The sequence below is a fragment of the Solea senegalensis genome, linkage group LG14 (genome assembly GCF_019176455.1).
Source record: "Solea senegalensis isolate Sse05_10M linkage group LG14, IFAPA_SoseM_1, whole genome shotgun sequence".
In the NCBI taxonomy this organism is placed as follows: Eukaryota; Metazoa; Chordata; class Actinopteri; order Pleuronectiformes; family Soleidae; genus Solea; species Solea senegalensis.
Window position 1 is genome coordinate 15,082,747 of NC_058034.1, and position 12,553 is coordinate 15,095,299.

Below are 12,553 nucleotides of genomic sequence, written 5' to 3' on the forward strand. Positions count from 1 at the left end.
AATCTTTAGGAAAATATTTACTGGCAGGCTGCTGAACTTGAACTTCAACCTTAAAGGGTTTTGCAGTTGTATCCACCGGCTGTAAATAATCAGTGTGTTCAGTCAACGTATGCCTTCTTGATTGTGAACCAGAACCAGAACCAGCCCGCCAGAGGGTCCAATCGGCCCACAGGATGAATTTGTTAAAAGTTCACACTAATCTAAACATAATGTCAAATGCTCAAGATACCCGTGACTAAATGTTTGTGCCTTTATAGATCCAGTGTGCTGTGTAAATAGTAACTTTAGGCATGATATTGTTGAAATTGCACTTATATTTCTCAAGAAATTTCATGTTTTGTAAAATTATCCTTCAGTAAATGTAAAACAAAGGAGAAAAAACAAAGGGGTTCTTGTTGTTCATAGGTTACTATAATGTTATTTTACTATTTTTACTGGTCCGGCCCCCTTGAGATCAAATTGTGCTGTATGTGGTCCCTGAACAAAAATGAGTTTGACACCCCTGGTCTACAGATTCTCACACAACAACAGCAACCGCAACAACACACATGCAGCAGTGCAAAAGTGATTCAGTGGCGAAGGGATCAGTTTCATCAGCAGCCCGAGGCCTGTCCAGGTGATGTCACATCTATCTCTGCTAAACACATGTCAGCCTGATGACAGACTTGGATGGTGGATGCATTATTGTCTGTCACTAGTGAGCATGTATTGTACGAATCATTATTTCCGCCTTATTGTTTTCCATTTTAATCAGTGCTGCAGTCTGAATGGCTTGTGCAAATGATGTGAGAGATGAAGTGTGTCAGTCCAGCAATGTGAAAATTCAGGTTAATTAGAGACAGAATAATGAGATGGGTCTGGTGCCTGCAGAATCCACAATGCAACTGGACTGTCCACAGATTAGCGATTTTGATGTAGCCTCAGGTCAGACGCCTATAAGGAGCAAGGTACATCCCTCAGATTTATAGACTCCCTTTAGACCAGGTACTAAAAGTCATCCTGAGTGACACATCACACTCAGTACAGGTCTGAGTTCTCCCAGTCTGTCCTGAATACGTCCTCTGATCTGTGGTTTGGGGATGAATGTGGCCCCAAAACTGAACTGTACAAACTCAGGATGGATTAGAGAGAGACAATGCACCTCCCCCAGAGTCGACCCTAAGCATTGTGGTGCCCTAAGTGAGATTGGGATTCGGTAAACGTCATAAAACATTACATGTCATTTAGCAGACGCTTTTATCCAAAGCAACTTACAATGGAATTGAGTACAATCAGTCGGGGGTGGAGTCAAACTTGCGACCATTGTGACCATGATGTCTTTCGCACACAGGGTACCGGTCTTAACCACTGAGCCACTCCCAAAAAAAACACTCTATAGTATGGTAGTCAATAGTAAAATAGAAGTATGGGCACTGATTAGATACAACATATTCTGCATAGTAATAAATAATGGCAAATGCTCATAAAATAAATAAATATAGTAAATGGTAATATCAAAACACATTGCAGATGCCACCTATATATGGCCTATGACTAGAGCCGGCTCCTCAGCTGTTGTCCACTGATCTGCTGCAGTTTCACTGCATTTTTTACACTACTCAGTACTCATAGGTTCATTTGTAGCCACCATCTCCATATTTATAGTGATCATCACATGATTTCTATTTGTAATTGATTCACTCAGCTCCTCCAGGATGCCTTTCAATGCCAGGTGTAAAAAGTCTTCTACTTAAAGTTGTCCACGTGTGCAGATCACTGAGGACGGATGTTAACACCAGACCAAAGTCTAAGTCGGACAACGAAAAAGAACAAAAGAACAAGAAGGTGAAGACGAAGACATGGACATAGCTTTGCTGTGTGCAAAGGAAAGAGGAAGGAAAGAAGAAGGCAGGGATGCCAACTGCAGTAAAACAGAAACGCAGAAGGAGAGGAAGTCGTCGGACAATCCTCACTCAAGTGACATCATATAAGGCATTTTAACTTTATCCTGGAGCAAAAGAGCTATTACAAAAATATAGAAACGTTGATTGAATCTTATATGGCTGAGCACAGATGCTGCCCTTAATGACTGTCACTCATTTATTCCCAGCATTATCTCTATTTGACACACATTGGAATGACAGTGCATCACTATTAGTGTTCACGTTTGTCCGCAAACAATGTTGAAGTCATTATATCTTTCTAGAACGTGGATATGAGTGTGATTTTGATCAGAGAGCACACGACTTTGTTTCTTCATGAAAAGACAATGAGCTGGAAGTTGATGTCACGCGTCATAGAGGAGAGAAGCAGGAGGCAGTGCTGCTCCCACAGGCTGCTGCCGTATGAAACTGCTACACTGGCACTGGGCTCATAAACCATGTTTCTGTCAGAAAGTACACCGGCCTTCAATTATTTGTGGAGACCAAACAGGATGGCAGCCGACAGATTCCCCTCTCCGTCGTCCATCATGAACGCTCGCCAGTGCGTGCAATCTCAGAGTGAGCACACCACACGATTTTTCATAATTAATGCCAGCACAGTGTCTTTTACGTCGAGGAGGAAATGGAAATGGAGTCACCCGCTGTCACCACATCATCCTTTATTTGGACACACACACACACACATGCACGTTCATTTTTCTCAGTCTACATGTTGCTCAGCAAGCACTTTAAAGGCAAACTTGTTGGGGAGATGAATTGAAGTTTACTTTATCTGACAGATGATACAGAGAATGAGAGATCTGCACAGACAGCACACACTTTTAGGAACACACACACACACAAGAAGGAAAGCTGGATCAGGCACCACTGGGTCCAGATTAGAGTGGCCCTCAATCCTCAAACAGCCTGAAGAGCCCAGTATACTGATAAGACTCTCTCTCACACACATGCACATGTTTGCACAGCTATTCTTCTAAGGACCCTACATTGACTTCAGCTGAAACAAAGCATTATCCCGAACCTTAACCTTATCCAATCAACGTGTGACCCTTACCTTAACGTGACCACATGTCACATCTTAGCCCTAAACTTAAGAAATGAGGTTCTGTCTCAATTGGGACAAGGTTTTAGTTTGGTCACCATACTGGTCCTGACAAGTTCAGTGATCACATGCCAGAAAAGCTCCTGCAGAGGTAACAAGAACACACACATTCTCATATTTCTATCCATTTTAAGACTTGACATAAGTATTGACTTTCATTCATTTGGACAAGGCCTCAACCCCAACCTTAACCTTAACTGACCACAATTCACATTCCACCAGTTCTGCCTTGAACTGAAACAATGACTTGATTAATCGATTATTGGTTTGATGCTTTTTTCATGATGAAAACAAGATTCCTGATTGTTTCAGCCTCTTAAATGTGAATATGTTCTGGTTTCTTTGCTCCATACAACAAAAGAAAGCACTCAAAACTGAATAATTTTGGTTTGTGGACAAAACAGAAACATTCGAGAACATCATCATTTCCAGGTTTGACAAACACTGATCAACAATGAAAATAACTGTTAGTTGCAGATCTCGTTCCGCCATATTAGGGACAGGTTTTGATCCATAAGAACTACTGGTCCCGACAAGGTCAGTGTTTAAGCCAGAAAACAAATACACACACACATGCAGTATTCTTGCATCCGCTCCTAAGCAAACATCCGTTTGAAAAGACAATCGTGCTTGTAATGCTTAGAAATCAATTTCCCAAATAACAATAGGAACTTAGAACAGGCACCATACTGACATTAATGGTGACTGTTTAAATTGTGTTGATACTATTGTATGATTTACATTTATGTGGAAGTATTATTCACGGGATTTGAGGCTGTATACAGCACTTTCATAATACAATTCATAATGTATTATTATATTACGGAGCACAGTGTTGCTCAGGTCTTAAAGTATCCACGGATTTAAAGCTATTTTCCGCTGGGCTTACAGTAAGTAACACTTCACACATCTGTCAAAAGAAAGAAAGAAAAAAACAACCATGCAGCAGCACTTCCATCAAAGTATAAAAGGTGATATTGTGAAAAGTCCATGTGTGTCAGCTGGAGCAGCACTACATTCCGGGCTCAGCATATTTCAGTGACAGATTTGTTTCGGCTTCTTGTATCTGCGATATTTAGGCCTCAGGGAGAAGAATACATATTTTTTCCTCCCAGCATAACAGTTTGAATATCTGATAATACATCTTTGCAAAGGGTTATCCTCAAACACACTGTGCTAACGGAACGTTGTGCGTGCAACCCAGCACACGCACATCAACGGCTCATCAACTTTATTTGTCTATATTTATAATGTTATTTGTAGCTCGTTTTCAAACCTCTGAACCACTGAATGTGATCGTTTTCTCCCTCAGCAAATGCAGTGATGTTCATTTCCTTTTAATAGTCATACAGTTAGTTATCGTTTACTCTGTTTTACCACTGCTCTGCAGTCTCCATCAATCACTACCTTACAATTCCTTTTAAATGTAGTTTTTTTCAGCCTATTTTAATCAACTGTGCCAACCTTTTACCGCCACTACTACTTCGTCCTGCAAGCTATTTTGTGTGTAGAATGAAAAAAAAAATCCCCTCTCCTCCTCTCTCTGATGGAGTGCTCCCTCTGGAGTCTCAGCCATCAGTCTTCAGGAGCATCTGAAGGACCTTGACTGCCTGGAAGATTTCCACAAGATTGATTCTCGGGATCTTAAATTGCTCCGGCCAGCAGTCAGCTTGTGTCCATCTGCAGCGCTCCACAGCAACCATCTGTCCTTATGTCCTGGAACATAAAGGCCATAGCCAAGTTTGATACTGACATTGTGTCCTGTGTTTCATCCCCGGCAACTCACTCATGCATCAGTCCAAAACTGCAGGTTTTCCAGTGCAAACATTTACAAAATATAGAAAGAAAGAAGATGAAAGATAAATATGAATATGTTAAAAAGACTACAAAATCTTTAACTAACTGACAAAGACAGTCACACACAGACATATTGCACGTGTCCTGATCTATGAAAACATAGACCTGGGAAGTGCTGGATGGATGAAAGAATGATCAAGTGATTACAAGAGATGTAAACAATGTATGTAAACGTACATGGACCAGATCAAAGTCTAGTCCAGCAGCATTTAAACAGATGGCAGATGGACAGAAACTGTTTCTGAGTAAAAGAAACTAAACTAAAAGACTATTTTAAAGATTATTTTCCTAATCAATTAGTCTGCCCATTATTTTCTCCATTCATTCATTAGTTGTGAGGTCCATAAAATGCCAGTTTCTTAAGTTTCTGTTCATATGCATTCATCCATGCTTGATGTCTCATTACATTGTCGGTGGAATCAGTGTGCAGATCCAGAATCAGGATCAGAAACAAGAAATATTCTTATGTGAATCACTTGTCATTAAGGGGAAACTTGGACTTTGTCAGGTGAAGACCAATTAGCTCTGAGGGATTCAAAATGTCCTTTGATGAAAAAGCACTTCAATTTGCGCTGCTGCATCCCTCTGTGCACAGCCTCCGCTAATATCTCTAATTTGTCGCTAAACACTCGTGGGAACTAGTCTGTAGATCATCTCTGATTGACAGCTTACCAGAAATAGTCGAGGTCGCTCAATTAAAAACCAGGAAGTGACCGTGCGCAATAGTCAATTCATGCAAACTTTACTTTACATACCATTTTTGTCATCAAACTCTATGGCTGCTGCTGGCGTAAATGGAAAGAAAACAAGTCATGCATCTAAATGGGATTTATGGTCACAGCTGAAATGTAATTTGTCTAATCCTGTTATCTGGCATTCCAAAGGCTTTCCTCTATCCGCTTCCTCTCTCCATCATCCATGCTGTGGCCCAGCGTGGGCGCGCGTGTGTGTAGCTGTGTGTGTGTTTGCATATGTCGTGGGGAAACGTGTTTTTGTTTGCATGCGTGGGTGTGAAGAAAACACTATTTAGGGACTCACTAAAGAATCTGTTGGATTTTTTTTCTCGTGAAGATTAATCAGTGTAAAAGTTGAATCATGAGTAAAATATCCAAACAAAAAGAAAATCATCTGTGACTGAAACTTCACACAGTGACAGTTTAACACAACACGTTTGGTCTGCTGTTGTTAAACCATCCATCCCTGGAACTATTGCAAATATGAATTGTGTCCATTGTATTGAATTAACTTGTGCATTTTATATTTCATTTATATTGTTGTATTTTTACTTTGTTTTTGTACTGTAAAGCACTTTGGTACAACTTCTGTTCTATATGTGCTATAATACGACAGTGTAATATTACGAGAATAAAGTCGTAACATTATGAGAATAAAGTCTTAACATTACGAGAATAAAGTTGTAATATTATGAGAATTATAATGTTGCTGAGAAACATGGAGCAATTCAATTTTAAAATTAAATTAAATAATGATACAAAATCTCATAATATTACGACTTTATTCTCTACAGATTTTTTTTTTCTTTATTGTTTGGCCCTAATACTCTATATGAACAAAGGTGAACATGACATTCAAACCACTGATCACAAAATGCCAGAAAACCACTTTCTGACAGAATAAGGTTAAAAATGACAACTTCCTGTACACGTACATGTCACCATGTCACCTGTTCTCCCATCTTCTCTCTTAAGCTGTCGCATTACTTAGGCCCAGTACAGGCAGAGATTGATGACAGTGAGCATTTGAGTTCAATTACTTGATTTTGCTCGAGGTCATTTGGGGCAAAGATTGTGAGGAACCACTCCCAAGAATGATCCTCTTGGCCCTATAAAAGCACATGATCAATACACGCAGTAAAACAGCCTGGTCTCTGTGAAGATGGAGAGAGACAGGACGACAGAGAGTTGGAGTTTGAATCTTTCTCTCTTGCTCTCTCTCTGCAAACTGGACCATGCTCTGCTGCCGTATATACCGCTGGCAGATTTATCACTGGTGTACATTATGCTGTTATGGTGCTCTCCACGTTTCTGTACTCCGGCGTGCCAGCTCCTGATTCAGCCTTTCTGCACACTCAAGATGTGGTGAACACCTCCACTCACATGCAAAGTGCAAGATTCACGACTCACAATCCATCTGTAATTTTTATACACACGCTAAATTTATTCTCCCCCTCTCCACAAAGAATCTATCACCAGATATCCAGGCCAGTGTGAGGTCTCCCTACTGTCTTCTGCTTGCTGTGGTTACACGGACACTGATACAACCACACTGTACGTGCTGCTGCTGCTGCTGCTGCTGCAAGAACAGTAGAGAGTCACTCACTCACTCATCTTCTACCCATCCCAGCTAACATAGGGCAAAAGGTGAAAGATTGTCCAATTTGTCTAATCCCCAAATCTCTATGTTTTTGCATGTTTTTGGACTGTGCGAGGGAAACTGGAGAACCTGGAGACAACCAGCTCACACACATGCAAACTCCATGCAGAAAGGCCCTTGTTCTGACCGGGTCATAGACGCGGGTCTTCCTGCATTACACCAACTGTAGTGCCCAACAGTAGAGAGCTACTGTAACAAATACAGCTACGATGAGTCCAGTTCATTTCCAAGCATCTGCTATAAGACTTTTAAAAAAAAAAAAAAAGAGTTTAACACTTAACACTCGCCGGTTCAAATCCTGGTTCGACCGAGGGCCTTTCTGTGTGGGGTTAGCATGTTTCCTCCCACAGTCCAAAAACATGCAGATTAAAATAGTTGGACATTGTGGCAACCCATGGGTGCAGTGTGTACCTCGCCTTACACCCCACATCAGCTGGGATTGGATCCAGCTTCGCGATCCTCACGTGGAGGAAAACGTTTCTAAGGCCCTGCTGAAGGATTTATAACAGTAGCTTTGGTTTATACTGATAACAGGTTAGTCTCTCAGAAAAACACTGCTCCTGCAAAGCATTGTTTTGAATTAGGATAGATGTCGACTCTACAAGGAAAAAACACGATTTCCTCGCCCTAACCAGGTCAGGATATTATCATCACCCTAATTTGAGCCAAAAGTAGCACAAGACGTTTAAAACACTATCACGTTGATGTGTACATCTGTAGAAATGCATGTAAGTGACGTCATTTTGGTCCGAAACATGAGCTCACACGTCATAAAGTGCGACATAGGATCACAAAGACTGGGTTGGTGACAGACGACAATTCTGTATATTATTCTTTTAAAGCTTACAGAGCAGCATCATGACTGATTTGAACAGCAGGTACACGGAGCGGAAGGGCACAGGGTTCTAGTGCTGTGCCTTAACTGTCTTTGTGCTTTCATTCAATAAACTTGGCTGCAGGATTGGAATTTTCAAACATGATCAGCTCTCAGAATAACACTGAGACCAAAGGCCAAACCCACAGCGATCGTCATTGTATCAACACTTATTTGTTTTGAAGGAAACATTAATCCTGTCATTTTTCCTCGGCCAGCTTGATTTCATGTCCCGCCTCACACCTTCACCTGTGTTCAAGGAGCCACACCTGCAGTACTTAGTCTTCCCTCATCATTCACTCTCTCACAGTGAAAGAGAAATGTGTTCTCTCTCTCTTCTTGCAGAACCTTTTTTCTTGTGTGGTGTCCGGCGACTATTGTGTGACTGGCCAGAAAGTGTGTGAGATTGAAGGGGGCGTGGCTCTTGCCACCTTGAGAAAAGGAACACATTTCTCTGTCCTTGTGGAGTATGTACAGACCTTAAGTCTATTCAGTCTCCAGTCAATGACCATTGTTATCTTTGTAGTGTCCTGCTTTCCAGTCTTCTGCTGCAGTTGTTAAAGTATTATGGATTTCTTTGCTTAATTAGTCAGACCATGCATTGTAACCAACATGCACTGGTACTACTGGTACACCAGCAGAAGATTCTTTGAGAAAACAGTTCTAAACCTGTTTCGAAGTTGTGTCGTGCAGTAATGAGTGGTGACTCATTTTCAGTTCAGACCGAATCGATTTTTACTGATTCATTTATGTCCAGCTCAGACAGATTCACAGTAAACAGAGCTTCAGCAGGAAACAGACCTGACGTTAAACATGTCTACAGCTCAGCCAAGGGTTGCAGGGATTTCATTATAGCTGCTCAGCTCCTCCCCCTGTTGTCCAGCGATAATGCCAGCTTCTCTTTCACACTTTCACAGCAGCGCAGCAACACAGACAAATGCTGTAATTACTGTACCTCCAATCTGCTGGTCAGCACGGCACCCACATAAAAGGGAATGAAATGGCCCGGCATCTATACCTCTGAGGGAGTAATGTACCACAGATATTACACTAGCAGAAATTCACATGCACATTTGATCTGTTGTTCTTAAAGGGAAAACAGACACAGGAAATAAGGCAGGGCTGCAGAGATGAGAACAGCACCGGAAGAGGTTAGGAATTCAATTTGTCAACAGGGAGTTTATAAAACGCTAACATCTGAGGTCTTTGCTGACCTTTGGCGTCCTCACAACTTTTTCCTACGCTGTTCAAAGGAATCCGTTTAGGCCTGAAAACTCTCAGCGAATGAGTGAATGTGAATTTCAGTGCGATGGTCAAAGCTACTGCAAAACCTTGCTGTGCAAATGAAATGTACCTGTACTGACCTTCAGCGACAGAGAGAACAGTAACTGAATCCACAGTGCCAACCTGGACAACAGCCACAGAGACAGACACTTCCTGGCCAACACCACTTTAGCTCTTTGCATTAATTAGACTGTGACGCTCATCTGTTTCCAAACCTGACACATTCATTGATGATTGCATATAAATTACTGTAACAACGTTTCTATCAGTGCTAAGTAACCAACAAAGATGCATCCATGACCACATTATCTTGTTTTTTCAGCGGAAATCTCATATCTGAATTGTATGTCTCCATTCATTCATAAAAACAAAGACAAGGGCGAGCAAAAATAAAGACACAATTTGGATAATGGTTTACATCTCCACCCACAAACTTCTCCTGAACCAGTTTCTCTTCGTAGGGCAGAATTTTGATTAAAGGGAAAGGTTTATGTGGTTTAAAGTGACTTGAAAAGGAGTTTGTGTACAGTTAAATCAGCAGAAACGAGTAAATGAAAAATCGATTTATTATAGATTGAACAAAAGAATATGCGGGTGGTCTTTAAAGAGTCTTTGGCACATGGACATGGGTGGAGATATCGATGCTGCGCAAAGCTGCCTCTGAGCAACAAGTAGGAAAATCAACCAAAGTCCAGACACTGGTGACCTGATGAGACTGATGAAGGATGGAGAGAGATGGAGGCAAATGGAGGTGGAGGATGCACATGACAAAGGCACTTTCTTCCCCCCGTCGTATGCTTTTCAGGACATGATAGATAGCGTCCTATTGGTGTATTCCGAGTTCATGTTAGATTTTCTGTTTTTATTTCCATATTTTGTCATTAAAATGTAAAGTCTGATGAAGTAGAAGAAGAAAAGGATTATATAATAAATACATTTCCAGGTTGCAGCTGACATGAGCAGACTCATATTTAAATCTGAGCTGTGCCACATGTTTTATTCATGGTGAATATACTTTGTCTTCTTCCATATTCACCGTATGTCGAAGGAATATTATAGGACTCCTGTGACCTGTGACCCTTTTCCTTATTGCTCACTCGCTCTGGGTAATAATCGGGGAAAATGCTTAGTCCTGTAGATGCTGGAGTACGAGCGGTGCTTCGGGAGAACATCTACATTTCAAATAAAGGAATAAAAAAAATAAATCGGGGAGGAGATGCATCTGTCAGTCTTACAATGTCTGGAATTGTTTTTGTTTTTGTAAGACGGAGGGAGAACGTGTGCTTGTATATAGGATATTTTCTGGCATAAACACTGACCTTTCAGGTCCAGTAGTCCTCATGGAGAACAAAACCTGGTCCTAATGCGGCATAACTGAACTGATTAGGTTTAAGATTTAAATTGTGGTAAGTTCCAGTCCTAATGATTGAAAAGTAGTTCACTGACGTTTTTGTCAAACATCAGTTCAAACATCCACAGACACAAATGTCCTGATGATAGTTGATAGTTGAAGTAAAACTGTCTGATTTGCAGTATGATAGTAGTCATAGATGTCCTGAACACAACCTAGTCAGTCCTGGTGATAACCTATATAGAGATTTCTGTTCTTATTACATCTTAAGGTTGATCACTTTTAATTTGAAATTTCTCAATAACCGTACAGTTATCTTGATGGCCCCATAATAACATGTTATTATGACTGAAATAATAATGTTCTGATACTTTTCTGTGGTTCCTGTGAGTTTTACACATGAGCCCTGTCCATCCTCACAGACACAGGTGCCCTGTCTGTCTGCCTTTATTCATGGTGAATATAATTTGTCTTCTTCTATATCCATCCACGGTTGAAGGAATAGTATATGGCTCCTGTGACCTGTGACCCTTTTCCTTATTGCAGCTCACTCTGGGTAATAATAAGAAAAAAATGCTTACTCGTGTAGATTTGCATCCTCCACCTTCTGATCAGCATCCAAGTGTTTGTGTCTGTGATTCAAATGTGTGCATGTGACGGAATAAGTGTGTGTGTGTGACTCCTGAGTGTATGTATGTGTGTTGCGTTTTTTCGATGAGTCACCACAGACACAGCAGCCAGCAGCAATCAAGCTATATTTGCAGATAACAGCATTTTTGTTCCAGAGGCCTGCGACTCTGCCAACTCTGCCTTCCTCACAGCGGCCTCATCCTCACTCAGCCTGGCCGCACTTCAGAACTGCATTCACACATGCCACACACACACACACACACACACACCTTGTGCACAATGCCACAGTTTGGGCCACATGACGTGTCGTGCTCCCAGCCAGCTACGTTTAACTGAGCACCAATGACACCTGTGCTCATTCAGAAGGCTGTGGATACAACAACAAAGCAGTGCTTAACTGTTGCATAACTGTATCTCTAAAAACATATTGTTTTTCATGTATTTTCTCAATTTAATTCAAATATGTCTCTTTGGTAAGAATATACCCACTGATGATAAAACAAAACATGATTAAATATTCTCTATAATGGGCAAAACTTGGACAGATTTGAACAAAATCTATGTTTGTGTGCATCAGATTAAATTTCGTGTGGATGTGATCCAGATTACAGATTTGGCAGCAACATAAATTTAACATGGTTCAGTCTGGGGCTGAAACAATTACTCGATTAAACGATTACTATGTTAATCTTCAACTATTTTAATAATCGTAATTGGTGTTTTTTTTAAGAATTAAAACAAGTCTTTTTGATTTCTCAGCTTCTTAAATGTGAATATTCCCTGGTTTCTTTGCTCCATATAATCATTAAAACTGAATAATCTTTGGTTTGTGGTCAAAAAAAGACATTTAACATCATCATTTGCAGGTTTAAGAAACACTGATGGACATTTTTTAACATTTTGTGACATTTTATGGACCAAACAACTCAACGGAATAATCAATTATCAAAATAATCTATAGTTCAGTCCCATTGAACAAGTTCAGACATGTTTATCTCTGTGACATCTCAACAGATCAGGATAAATTTTGTTATGCTTGTGTTAGAGGAGGTAAAGTTCTATACAGATCCAGAAAGTCTTCTGAATCGAGTGGATCAAAAAGTAAAAGAATTGAGAGTGGCATGTAGAACGCAGGTGAC

The 12,553-nt window shown here is 40.6% G+C and overlaps 1 protein-coding gene across 4 annotated transcripts in view; it reads right to left on the reverse strand.

Moving 5' to 3' along the window:
- The window catches only part of tdrd5 (tudor domain containing 5), a 40,857-nt gene that overhangs the window by 260 nt on the left and 28,044 nt on the right, over positions 1-12,553 (reverse strand). Inside the window, exon 21 of one of the 4 annotated variants that reach the window (XM_044044058.1) lies at positions 4,602-4,740. The exons of the other annotated variants lie outside the window; for them this stretch is intronic. The gene's annotated coding sequence lies outside the window, so the exon portion shown is untranslated. Of the gene's footprint in view, positions 1-4,601; positions 4,741-12,553 lie in introns of those variants that run through there. 4 annotated transcript variants of the gene reach the window in all.